Source organism: Montipora capricornis, chromosome 10 (assembly GCF_036669925.1).
Source record: "Montipora capricornis isolate CH-2021 chromosome 10, ASM3666992v2, whole genome shotgun sequence".
In the NCBI taxonomy this organism is placed as follows: domain Eukaryota; kingdom Metazoa; phylum Cnidaria; class Anthozoa; order Scleractinia; family Acroporidae; genus Montipora; species Montipora capricornis.
In genome coordinates this window covers 17,786,711-17,801,125 of record NC_090892.1, presented here as the reverse complement: position 1 = coordinate 17,801,125, position 14,415 = coordinate 17,786,711, and the positions used below count along the sequence as shown (strand labels likewise).

At 41.1% G+C, this 14,415-nt stretch overlaps 1 pseudogene; it reads left to right on the top strand.

Annotated features, from left to right (window-relative positions):
• Positions 1-14,415, top strand: part of LOC138020364 (uncharacterized) — an 18,373-nt pseudogene extending 3,958 nt beyond the window's left edge.

The window sequence follows — 14,415 nt, the reverse complement described above, 5'->3', positions numbered from 1 at the left end:
ATCTCTGGTCTCGATCTTAACCAGCTAGAATAATATATATGCATGGCTCGATTTTGATAGCCAAGACATTCAGACAATCACAAAGTGAGGATTAATCACAAACTCAATCGTTTTCTGTAGGAACGAGAAAGTTTTTGGTTCTGAGAACTGATATTACTACCATAAGAAGGCGCCAGAAGGAAATCAATGAAAACCTGCGAAGTAAATTATGAAATGATCACTAGCATATAATAAATATGAAGAATTACAACAGACTTATGGCAAAAGCCATCCTTCTTTAGTTGTATTGTTTGTCTTCAAGCTAGTCTGTTTTTATATGATAGGAAGGCGAGGAATGTAGACTCTATTAATTCAATGCCTGTTAGTGGAAGGGAATTATAATTTTGAAGCCCGACAAGCTTTAAAGAGCAAAGATGCCAAGATTAATGTTGGAAGGTCAACGACCCTAAAGATTCTCTCATTTTACCATCATACACTATGCATTAGTCACATAACCGAACCGTTCCAGTTGAGCTATATAGTCTATGAAACAGAATAATTACCTATTGTGTTTTATGCATGGTTAAGGCCAAAATGAGGACAAAAACATATAACAAAGATCTCTGTCAGGCTTCATAACCATTTCAATCTATTAACTTTGATCAACAACGCAATATCCCTGAAAGGCATTGGACTGTGCTAGACTAACTTGGACACTCGCAGGCGGGGTATTGTGGGTATTGAGTAAGTCTAGAAATGCGTCTGAACCACTCGCTCTGCACTTTCTGAGAATTTTCTTGGATTCCTTCATAGCGCTCTCTGCTTTGCCGTTACCGCGAGTGTGGTAAAAAAGACGAGGAAGGAAATCTTCTCGTAAAACTGGCCAACATATATCTAATGCATTATTAATATCTAAAAGCAAGAGAACTTTATGACAAAGCGATTAATATCACGAAAGAAATGGGAGACAGAAAGAATGAAGCATACACTAATGAAAAGGTTGGAATAATATCTTGTTATCTCGGTGACTACCACAACGCTTCTGTCTCCCATTTGTCAGGGTTATTCATTCCGACCGAAGTGAGTCCGTTTCCTCTTTCTTAGAGTTTAATTTGTTAGGGTAACGTTTTTTCTTCCCTCAGGATTTAGCATTAAGGTTAAGGCCGCTTTCAAATCTTCTTCTCTAACTTCTCATTTTTGTTATTTTGAGTTCAATTTTGCAGTCAGAGGTTTTGTTCACATTACCTGGGCAAGAACGAGACAAGACACTTAACCACACATGACACTTGATTTCTGATCTAACTTGACATCAGACTGATGGCAATGAGCGCTGTAACCGTACATACAAGATACTCACCAAATTTAAAAGGTTAATTAATTTGCAACACTACACCCTGTTATGATAAGATGCGTAATGTTGTATAACTTGGCACACGTGCGTTCTGTAGAGACCCGCTCCAGCTAGTTGAATCTACTTAAATATTCGTAGTCAGTTCCGATGTAGATTGCACTGAGTAAACGACTTTAGTTTTATCCTTTGTCATCCCTCGTTTTATAACATGGTGGCAGTGGTAAATTATTTAGCTTCATTTTGGTCGTTGACAAATTAAACCGTTTATGACATGGGTGATGAAGAAATCTCTGGTGGTGAAAGCTCGGGCACAACATCCCAAATTTTACCGCCTCAATCGTCGATGTTTCGTCCGATCACGCCTCCGCAACCTCTTGCTTTGAAACACAGCGGAGAAGTCGCCGAAAATTGGAAGCTTTGGGAGGAAAAGTACAACAACTATTTCGTCATTTCTAGGCTGAATCGAGAGAGCCCGGAATACCAGCTAGCGATGATTAAGCAGACGGTTTGAGATGATGCTTTGAAAGTTATCAAGGCGTTCAGTTACACTGAAGCCGAGGAGTCGGATGATTGGCACGTGTTAATGGATAAATTGGAGAAGTACTGTATTGGAGAGGTCGGCGTAATTTTGGCGAAGCGAGATAAACTTCTAACCGATCCGGTGGATAGTTTTATCGCCGAATTGAAAACGCTGGCTAAGACGTGCAACTGAAAATAAGAAATCTTACTTTGGATCGGTGTATCGACATATGTCGCAGATGAAGTCGCTGTCAGAACCGGCAGACAACATTAATCAGGTCGAGTCAAAGAGGAAAAAGCCTCAAATTCCCGACGCCGGATGGACGGTCGGGAAGGACAATTTCGTTTAATTCTGTGGCCATGATGATGTCCCGGAGAGAAAGAAATTCCCTGCCTGGGGTAAAGTCTGTAAGTGGTGCAAGAAAAAGAACCATTTTTGCAAGAGGATGCAAAGGTAAGGATGCCGCCGTTTGCGCTATCGAGAGTGATGAAGACCAGGAAAAGACAATTGTTGTTAGGGTTCAAGCCATGAAAGATTAGGCCGTGTTTTCTGAAATGCTGGTCCAGCTGAAACTTGTCAGGTTTCAAGTTGTATGTGGAGCTAGTGCTAACATTTTACCATACAAGCATGTGGGAAAAGTGGATCTTGCTCCTTGTTCCCAGTCCCTTATTATGTGCAATGGCACCAAGGTCAAGCCTGTGGGGACCTGAGCTCTGCCAGTTGTAAATCCACGAAACAATGCGAAGTACAAAGCAAGGTTCTTGTTAGTCAAAGAAACTCAAACTAACTCCAGTTCTGCGATTAAACGCCACTGAGAAGATGGGTTTGTTAACTGTGCACAAGGAAAACTTTGTGAGTGTTTTGGAGAATTTGGAAGATGATCTGATTATCAAATATGCGGATGTGTTTAAGGCAAGCTTCCAGAAAGGGTTCATCTGCAAGTGGATCCGGCTTGTCAACCGGTAATTCTCCCAGCCAGGAAAGTGCCTCTCTGCGTCAAAGAGAAATTCAAGGCGGAACTTCGAAGTTTGCAGGATCTGGATGTCATTGCTCCTGTCAATGAACCGAGAGAGTGGGTCAGCCAGTTCGTTGTCGCTGTCTAGAAATCTGGTGAGTTACGAGTTTGCATTGATCCTTAAGGCGCTTAATGCTGCCCCGAGGAGGGAAAGATACCAGATTCTTGTTATTGACGAGGTGGTGCCCGATTTAGCAGAGGCCCGTGTGTTCACTAACGATGAGTCTAGTCTGGTGCTGACTTTTGCCACTCCTCACGGGAGATACTGCTGGCTTCTTTTGCCGTTTGGTCTCAAGTGAGATATTCCAGAAGCATTTACACCAAGAGTTTTTGCGTCTACCAAGGTGTTTTTTAATAGCTGATTACCTGCTCATTTATGGAAGAGGTGATGCTGATCACGATGGTAACATGGAGGCCTTCACGAAGAGGTGTCAGCTAAAGGGCATAAAGCTCAACCGCACGAAACTGGACAACAAGTGTGAGGAAGTCACCTTTCATGGGCATCTCCTGACAACAGAAAGCCTGTGGCCAGATCCGCAGAAAATCAGAGGGATTGTTGAAATGACTTGAAACTGAATCCAGGCGATGTGTCCCGTCTAAATGGTATGGTTAGTTATATCAGTCGTTTCCTGCCAAACCTACCCGACGTGATGAAACCGCTCCGTGACCTGACACATAACGATGTAGAATGGTGTTGGTCCAACACACAGAACGGGCTTGGAGGGAGGTCACGAGCCTCATCGTGTCTACCCCTGTGCTATCCTACTACAAGCCAAATGGGCCGCTAGAGGTACAGTGTGACACCAGCCAAGCTGGTCTTGGTGTGACCATTATGCAGGGCGGACACCCCATAGCCTATGAAAATGGGGCGTTAACGAACAGAGTCCCGCTACGCACGGATAGAAAAGGGACGCTTGCTATTGTTTTCGCCATGGAGAAGTTTAATGACTTCACGTTTGGCAGAAAGAGATTGGTTTTCAGAGGCCTTTGCATCGTGCTTCCAAGCGTTTGAAAGGCATGGTAAATTCATGTACGGAAGTACGACCTGGAGGTGAAGTATGAGAAGGGAAACAAGATCTTGGTAGACACCCTTTCAAGGGCATTTATCCCATCGGATGATCAAGACGAGTCAGAGTTTGAGACCACTAACGTGATCAAGTATCTGCCGTAATCATGTATTCTCAGATCCAGGGAGACACTAAAGCGGACGAATCTCTTTAAGTCTTGAAAGCCGTGATTAAGAAGGGCTGGCCGGAGTATAAGAGTAACCTTCCCAGTATTATCTCCCCTTACTTCAACATGCGTGACGAGATGTCAATCCAGGATGGCCTCATCCTGAAAAGAGAGCGAGTTGTGGTTCCACGTGCCTCTAGGAGCAAGCTGTTGAAGGGGATTCACAGCTCACGTATTGGCGTCAACGGCTGTTTAAACAGAGCGCGTGAGTGTGTGTTGTGGCTCATGTGCCATGTGGCCCATGTGGTAACCGTGTGTCAACCTGGGAGGCCTGTCGAGAATATGGACGGGTTTAAGCAAGGGAAACGATGATGTCCTTTGAGACGACAACTCGATCCTAGCAATGAGTTGCAGCCAACCTGTTTGAGTTTAAAGGAAAGTCTTATAGACTTATACTTGGTTACCTCAGATTGTTATGTGCGAGTGTCCAAGTTAGTCTAGCACAGTCCAATGCCTTTCAGGGATATTGCGTTGTTGATCAAAGTTAATAGATTGAGATGGTTATGAAGCCTGACAGAGATCTTTGTTGTGTGTTTTTGCCCTCATTTTGGCCTTAACCATGCATAAAACACAATAGGTAATTATTTCTGTTTCATAGACTATATAGCTCAACTGGAACGGCTCGGTTATGTGACTTATGCATAGTGTATGATGGTAAAATGAAAGAATCTTTAGGGTCGTGGACCTTCCAACATTAATCAACAGATTGAAACACAGTTCCTAAATTTTCGTAATCTTTTGCCTCCCCTTCTTTGTCACCAATTTGTATTCTGATGACAAGTGCTGTCTCGAGACATTCTATAGCTTTGTCATATTCACCAACAGATTGAAACACAACAACAACAACAACAATATTTATTAACTCACACTTAGACTAATTACAAAGGATTGTTATATACATTACAAGTTAATTAAAGAGAATAATTAGGAAAGTAGTTTAGGTAATTGGAGCCTAGAGTTTAAAGGAACCGTAAGGTTTTCGAGTTAACATCTAGTAACTATTTACAGTTAATTTTTCCGTACGAGCCAGCTTCTTCCCTTTTGTCTTTTTTGATGGTAATTGGTTTCTCAAGGTATTCGTTCGCTTTGTCATATTTACCAAGAAATATAAACACAGTTCCTGAGTTTTCGTACGAGCTAGCTTCTCCCCTTTTGTCACCAATCTCTTTTTTGGTGGCAAGTTCTTTCTCAAGATATTGTTTCGCTTTGTCATATTCACCAACAGATTGACAAACAATCCCTAAGTTTCTGTACGAGATGGCTTCTCCCTCATTGTCAACAATTTGTATTCTGATCACAAGTGCTTTCACATGATATTTTTTAGCCTTGTCATATTCACCAATAGATCGAAACACAGTTCCTAGGGTTCCGTACGAGCTGGCTTCTCCTTTTTGTCACCAATTTGTATTCTGATGGCAAGTGCTTTCTGAAGCTATTCCTTAGCTTTGTGGTAGACACCGAGATGATAAGATATTATTCCAACCTTTTCATTAGTGTATGCTTCATTCTTTCTGTCTTCTATTTCTGTTTCATTCTGTTGGAGAATATGACAAACCTAAAGACTATCTTGAGAAAGCACTGGTTATCACAAAAGAGATTGGTGACGAAAGGGGAAAAGCCGGCTCGTACAGAAACTTAGGAACTGTGTTTCAATCTGTTAGTGAACAGAAAAAGCTAAAGAATATCTTGAGAGAGCACGTGCCATCAAAACACTTGTGGACAAACAGGGGGAGGCAGCAATTTACAGTAATTTAGGAACTGTGTTTAAGCGTCTTGGTGAATATGACAAAGCTAAAGAATATCTTGAGAAAACACTTGTCATCAAAAAAGGGATTGGTGACAAAAGGGGAGAAGCTAGCTTGTACGGAAACTGTGGAACTGTATTTATATCTCTTGGTGAATGTGACAAAGTGAAGGAATATCTTGAGAAAGCACTTGCTATCAAGAAAGAGATCGGTGACAAAACAGGAGAGGCCACCTCGTACGGAAACTTAGGAACTGTGTTTCAATCTGTTGGTGAATATGACAAAGCTAAACAATATCTTGGAAAAGCACTTGCCATCAGAATACAAATTGGTGACTTAAATGGAGAAGCCAGATCGTACGGAGACTTAGGAACTGTGTTTATAGAGAGAAATGAAAGGACATCTGTCTGAAATGAGCTCTTAAATTGGTGTTAGGTCTTATGTGGAATTAAACATGGTGACCCTGAATTTGATATTGGGTGGCTTTTAAAGGTCAAAATTGAGGTCACATCTGTTGCCATATAGGCATGGACCATTTTTCTCTCAAGAAACAATGGTCAGAACTTTGGCTACAGGATTGATACGACATATGGTTATTACGTTTCGTCTGTTGTCCATCCGTCACGTTGTCTGTACATGTACATTTTCCCATCTCTGGCAATATCTCAGAATTTGTTAGTCTTTTTCCCAGGTACCACACGACCATTTGGCTGACGTTCAGCCAATCAGTCACCTGATTTCACATTGATTTTGGTGCCAAACAAACATACACCCTTTGTTTCAGACACGAAATGTGAGTTAAACTTTGAGTTTTACTAGCGTGAAACAAAATGTGTATGTTTGTTTGGCACCAAGATGAAATCAGGTGACTTCACCTCCATATTAACGTGATCGCAGGTCAGGTCGGCTGAGTCTATAAACTTTCTGTGTAAAACTGTACACACCTAAAACCCTATCAACAATTGCATTTTATATTTAATCCAGTCAGTAAAATGCATAATATATTTCAGCTGCAAGAAAACACTGCAACAGCAAATCATGGCCAAGTGGAGTTTCTCAAGAAGATTACTGGAGTTTCACCACGCTCATACAAGAGGTCGTCACCCCAATGCGTCTTGTGATTCAGAAAGCATCACTAATGATTTCAAAACGTGTGGATGGCAGCACGCAATATGTTTTCATGGTGCCCATGCTTTGGACAGCACCGTTATGATTGACTATATGCGGGAACTTGATGTCAGAGGAAGAGTTGACCCCACTGATGAGTTCGTCGACACAATGTCCAAAGATGTGCACAAGATAGTTGAAGGCGTGATTGAAAAGTTATCAGCTGAGTTTCCAATTTTCAAGGGGCGCCTTTTGAGGATGGGGAGTTCGCACAATGGTCTGAAAGTTGGGGCTCCTGATGAGTATGACTTTTGCTTAGAGCTGGACTTGGATAGCTTGCTGAGAGGAGCGGGCAAGTTCGAAGGTCTTGAGCAGGAGAAAAGCAGATTCATTCTGTATCTACAATTCGATGGCGATCCTGACAACCATAACATTGTACACTTCATAGAGGAAGGAAACATTGTCGAGATGCTATCGCTCAACGGTGCAAATGATGCTCCACGCTACAGAAGTGCAGTTGGTAAAAAAGGAGACCGTTTCATCCTCAATACCGAATCGGTCGCCTTCGCTTTTTTCAATTCTGTTGACAAAGTTTTACGGGAGTACACCCTCCCTTTAAATTGGCAGTTCAGTGGCTTCAATCACCCAAATTTCAGTGGATTGCGACTGAACATGCCGGCATACACATTACAATTGTGTTACGAGCGACCTGATGATCAAGCTACCCTCATGATTTCGGTTGACATTGCCCCGATACTACTGTTACGTTCAGATAATATAAAGGTGTCAGAGCAAGATGTTGTAAACCATTACTTAAGATCCAGTGACTATGCACATGACTTGTGGTTCCGACTGGATTGCGGAACTCACAAAAGTGCAGTTTTATCGACAGCAGAAGAAACATGGCTATCTACGTATGATTTTGGCTCCATCGCTAAGACCAGCATCAGAATATGCAAGATATTACACAGCATGATCCCACTCACACTGCCGAGGTATATGCCGCGATATTTGGTAACTCAAATCATAGACTATCAGAAGAGGAAGATGACTAAAACTGCTACAGACGAGGATCTTGAACTTGAACGTGAGCGGTTGATGAATAATTTGATGTCATTGCACCTGTCAACGGGAATACCACCTTGGACCGTTCATCATCTTGAAGATCCAGCACAGTACATAACATTCAGGGATCTGGGCGAGAATGTTGGTGGTCATGAGTATGTATCTTCATATATTTACAAGCGCTTGGTGATGACATTGATGGCATTGGATGAACACGCTGGACGACACTGGACTGCCGCAGACCTTCCTAACATCATTGTCAGTGTGTTTTTATTCATCAACGACTTGATCTTCGCGGCCAATCAATCAACCATGCTTATGGTACCCGTACAACTCAGTGAGTCTGATGATGGTTCAGAACCAGAAGAAGAAGAAGAAGACGATAGTTGGACAGAAGGCTCAAAACCCACTGTTGGTATCGGGCACTTAGACAACAAACCGGGGGTAGCATTTAACTTGGTGAAGCGATCTGTTCTGGTAAAACAGGCTGGCAAAGCTGCATCTGCTGAGAAAGACTCAGGTGATCCTCAACAAGACGATCCTGAATCTGACTCAGATGATGGCGCCACTTTCCCTGAACCCCCGAGCATGTATGCGAAACTGAAATCAGCATTGACCTCCGGGCAGTGTGGAGGAATAGTGAAACTCTTTTTGAAAGATGCTTATAGCAGACAAGAAAGGCAGCCCGGCTTGGATGAATACATTGCGTGTGTCCTGGAGACTATAGCATCAAGGGAACTTACCGGTGGCAAATACGTCCCGAAACACGTCCTCAATTCGGAAAGTGATCTGGAAGAGCTGACGGATACTAAAAAATGTCTGGTCAGAAAGTCTGAGATTAAGCTGGCATCTGTCGATCTCACATGAGCGTGATATATTGTGAAGGATCTGTATTTTGTGGAATAATGTGAAGGAAAGCCACTTTGCAAGTGGCAGAACTTTGAAGAAATTTCTGTGATTCTGTGATGGAGAGAGGACGAGATTCGATAGATTCCTAGTGCACATAAACTCACCCTGTCTGGCTCGCCTTTGTGATCTGCAAATCTATGGTAATCGAGTATGATTGACACCATTATGATTGCATTAGCTTCAGATATGCGGACTCCCATTGTTGGACTGATTATGGCCTGCTCATGCTTTGGGAAAACAATACTGAAAGGGACAATTTAATGTATTGCTCACATTGGGTTTTGACATCGTGTTGAAAAACAGAGAGTTGTATGCAAATTTACCCAAAGTCTAGGGCGTTAATTTGATTTGTAGACTCTTTGAGAGAATCTCTCGATTCTATAGTTATGAGTCCATTTGTGAAAAGGATGGACAGTTTTGTCAATAGTGTGAGGTCACAACTATAGAATCCATAAGTTGATTTTATTTGATTTCATAATCCGAAATTTCAAGTATTCCATATGGCTATAGATAGCTATTAGGCGGCTGATCCATCTGTTTCTGCGTTATGTATACATTATAGGTGCATGGATGTGCCTGTATGTACGCTAATAATGGTAATTCAACAATTGTTAATAGTGAATCAATGTTGTCACTGCTTGTTTTCAATTTGATTGTGCAACATTTGCTGGCAGATCTTGTCACAGGCACCTGAAATATTATCTGTGAACAGTTTCTGATCGTTCTGAGCGACTCTGATCACTCACTAACCCGTTCGGGGGGGGGGGGGGGGGGGTGGGGGGGATGGGGAGAGCGTAAGCGAGCCTGAAAGTCGGCAACATGGCTGGCGGGGTACACGTACGATAATAGGCGACGTTAGTGTTTTTTCTTTCCCCACGTATTCAAAAGTGAATACGTTTTTCTTGTACTTACAGAATACTGCTTGACCACTTGTTGTGCAATAAAACGCAAGCACATGCTTGTCAAACGAAATGGTTTCATAGCGGTTTTATGATCTTTCATGCAGGTCTATTTTTTTTTAAACAACACCATTGTGTCAATTGCAATTGCCTAATCAGTGCTGATGTGAGGAGGACCCAGGAGACTCAGGTCCAACCCAGCAGAATGGGCGAGGCAGGGATCAATTATTATTTCACATACATAAATCTCTACTATTTGCCAGGCTTAAGGGGACGACCTGGCATATACCAGTATGGCCGCGTGAGTGACCGAGAAGCGTTCCATAATATAACCCGAAATAAATCTGACTTCTGAAGCGCTTCAGAAGTCAGATTTATTTTGGACTATTAATAATATTAATCATGATAATGATGATAACAGTTTTTAACTAGTTCGTTTGAAGGATAAATTGACTGGTCTCTAAGTAAGAATACAAAATATTTCAAAACAAGAGAAGCCAACTTGTACGGAAACTTAGGAGTTGTGTTAATATCCCGAGGCGAATATGACAAAGGTAAAGAATATCTTGAGAAAGCACTTGCTACCAAAAAAGTGATTGGTGACAAACGGGGAGAAGCCAGCTGGTACGGAAACTGAGGAACTGTGTTGCAGTCTATTGATGAATATGACAAAGCGAAAGAATATCTTGAGAAAACACTTGCAATCAAAAAAGAGATTGGTAACAAAAGGGGAGAAGCCAGCTTCTACGGAAAGCCGGGACCTGTGTTTCAATCTGTTGGTGAATATGACAAAGCTATAGAATATCTCGAGAAAGAACTTACCATCACAATACCAATTCGTGACAAGGAAGGAGAAGCAGCAGATTATGAAAATTTAGGAACATTGTATCTATCTGTTGATGAACATGACATGGCTGAAGTTTTTCTTGAGAAGGGACTGTTGATTACTCGAGACATTAAAGACCTAGGGAAAGAGTTTAACATTCTTTGTGGTCTTACAATGGTGAAGTTATGCCAATCCAAGAACCAGGAAATGTTTGAGTGTCTTTTTCTGAATATGACCAAAAGCGAATCTTTACGAAGCTTTTTAGGAGGAAACGACGATTTTAAGGTATCGTATTCAGATTTTCTCGATTTCCCCTACCGAAATCTTAGTGCCTTCTGTTGTCTTTGGAGAAATCCGAACCATGGGCTCTATGTTTTAGAGCTGGCACGTGCTAGAGCATTAGCAGACTTGATGGCAACTCAGTATTCTGTTGAAAGCCAAATCTCAGCTGATCCGCAATCATGGATTGGTATAGAAAATATTATGAAAAAAGAAAGCAACTCTTCTTGTCTGTACATTTTTTATCATCATCATGATCTGTTTTTCTGGGTTCTCATGCAAGACAAGTGGAATCATTCATTTCCGAACAATAACAGTAGATGAGAAACTAGTTGATGACGCACTAGTTAGCAAGTTAGATGCATTCTTTGCTAATAGTTTTCCAAGATTCAGTGTCTATTGCTAAGATCGATGTTTAAATGACGTTGAGAGCCTCGCAGCATCGAGACTTATAGAGGAAGAAGATGAGGAAAGTCAATACTCTGAATCGAGCTTTTCTTTGTATTACAGAATGTTGATCAGTCCGGTAGCTGATCTACTTGAGGAGCGCGAGCTCATTGTTGTTCTTGATCGTTCCTTAAACCAAGTTCCATTTTCAGCTTTAGTTGATGAAGACGGGAGGTATTTATCAGAGACTTTCAGGATCCGCATTGTTCCTTCCTTAACGACTCTCAAGCTCATTCAGGATGGTCCTGGAGACCATCACAGTCAGACAGGGGCAACTTGCAACAAAAAAACATCTGGTCCTCTAGAGACATATCAATTTATGGTAGAATCAATATCGTTAAAACCCTCGCGTTATCAAAATTAACGTTTATTTGCAGCGTATTGAACACTCCACCTGGTTTTACTGCTGAAGTCAACAAAATAATATATAATTATATTTGGAAAGATAAAAATCCGAAACTTAAAAAAACAACTATCACGAAAGGTAAGAATGATGGAGGACTTAGTATGATTGACTTTTCATTATTTGACAAGGCTCTGAAAATTGCATGGGTAAAGCGGTTGTGCTCTGACGACAGTGGACCATGGAAACTTATTCCACTATCCTTGCTTTCGAACGTAGGAGGAAAACTTCTCTTTCAATGCAACTACGACCTCGAATATTTATGTATCAACGAACACTTACCAAAATTCTATCGAGTTGTATTAATACACTGGCAAGAATTAAACTGTACAACGCCTAAAGATAAAGAAGACATTTTAAATCAAATAATTTGGAATAAACGTTTTATACGAATAAACCAATCATCTGTTTATTATCGAATCTGCAATCAAGTCGGCATATGTAAACTAGCCTGCCTTGTTAATGATTTAGGAAATAATTCTTTGTCGCTTAGAGCGTTTGTGCAAAAATGTAAAATTAAATGTAATTTTCTGCACTACCGTAGCTTGTTGTCGGCTATACCTGATGAGTGGAAAAAAAGTATAAAAAGAGACGAGCAGCGGACAAAAAGCCTAAAAAGAGACGAGCATCAACATGTCCTGACAAGCACTCGACTAGCGATCGATAAGCTCACGTGCAAGACAGTGTACAATACTCGGATTAGCCGACAGCAGTGTCCACCTACTGCAGAAAAAAGATTAATAGAGTGCGCTTTTGATGCACAAAGAAGTGAAACTATCCATTTTTCAGTACAAAATAATACATAATATACTATCTACAAATACCATTTTACACAACATGAAGAAAAAACCTCACCCTTACTGCCCATATTGTATAAATGTTGAACAAGCGATTTCTCATCTTCTCTTTTCGTGTTATGTTGCGAAATCGTTCTGGTCTGAGTTTACTACTTGGTTTAATTCGATTTCTCCAGAAAAGAAATCTACTCTTTCTAAAGATGAAATAATATATGGAGTGCTTGACGACTGGTCATCTTGTTTAACCCTCAATCACTTAATCTTAATCGGAAAATACTTTCTTTACACTAATGCCTTAGATGATAAAAGACCTCAGTTTGCGGATTGCATCACCCTTGTACAAGATAAAATCGACATAGAAAAATATATCGCAATCATGACGAATAATTCCTCTGCTTTTGTTAAAAAGTGGTCCAAATTTCTTACCTGAGTAAATTTCTCGATACCTTTAGTTATTCAGTAAGTCAGTTAGTAATTACATTGCATGTTTTGCCTGTCTAAGTAACTTTATTGTATTTTATGCGTCCCGTAATTTATATTAGTTTTAGTATTGTAAACCGCGCAAATATTGCATTGTAAACAGTGTTCATACCATGTTTTAAGTAGTGATTAGATTGCGATAAGGTCAGTACTCTGTTGTAAGTAATGTTAAAATTGTAAATAGTATAATTACCAAGTCGTAGGTAGTATTAGTATTGTTAATTGAGTAAGTAGTATGTACTGTTAGTAATGTAAGCAGTTCAAGTAAAATAAGATTAAACAAACAAAAAAAGAAAGTCAGACAGGGGCACTGATAGTGAGGGATCCAGATGTTGGTACGGTGCGTTACAAAGGAAAGAACATGGCCTTTCCTAGGTTACCATGGGCAGGAAGTGAAGCAGCCATGATTGCACGACTGCTAGGTGTTCAACCTTTGCTAGGAGAGAAAGCCACAAAGCAAGTGGTACTTGACAGGTTACGTTCAGTAAGTCTATTACATTTTGCAGCCCATGGTAATGCCGACCGAGGGGAAATTGCCCTCTCTCCGGTACGCCCTTCTGACAGGACTCCTGAAGAAGAAGATTACCTTTTGACGATATCTGACATTGCACAAGTTCAACTGCGAGCTAAACTGGTGGTACTTAGCTGCTGTCGTAGTGCAAGTGGGCCGATTAGAGCAAAAGGAGTCGTTGGTATCGCACGAACGTTCTTAGGATCCAGTGTACGGTCCGTTTTGGTGGCTCTATCAGCTGATATGTCGTTTCTACGAGCATCTTGTTCGTGGTGAGAGTGCCATTGAATCTCTTCACCAGGCCATGAAGTGGATGAGAGGTGACGGCTTTGACATGGTTTGCGACTGGGCACCATTTATGCTGATTGGAGATAACGTGACATTTAACTTTGAAAAATAAAAGTAAGTTTTCTTAATTAGGAAACTTTTGCCGGCTAAGCTAGTAATCTTGAACTCAACCAGCGTCCAGATTGCGAAATGTTTTCTAGTAGCCATACACTTGGGTATGCTAGCAATCACTAGAGTTCTCAATAGGGAGCTTACGAAACGAGGACGACGACGGCTACGAGGACTTCATTTAAAAATACGAGTTCGCGTTATTCATATCACTACGAAACTATTTCATGTAGTGCCGCGTTAAAAATGTGTAGTAACTGTCGAGGAATTAAACTGGTATGAGTGAGTTGGAAGCGTAGAGGGAGAACTGAAAATTCATCGTCATGTGCTAACGTCCTCCACAGAACCTTGAATTTGGTCATTTCACGTCGTCATTTAGGAGATGACGGCAAAGAAATGTACCAAAATGTAAAACGCACATGCAGAGCGTGCAGAGCAATTGTTTTTGCTCAA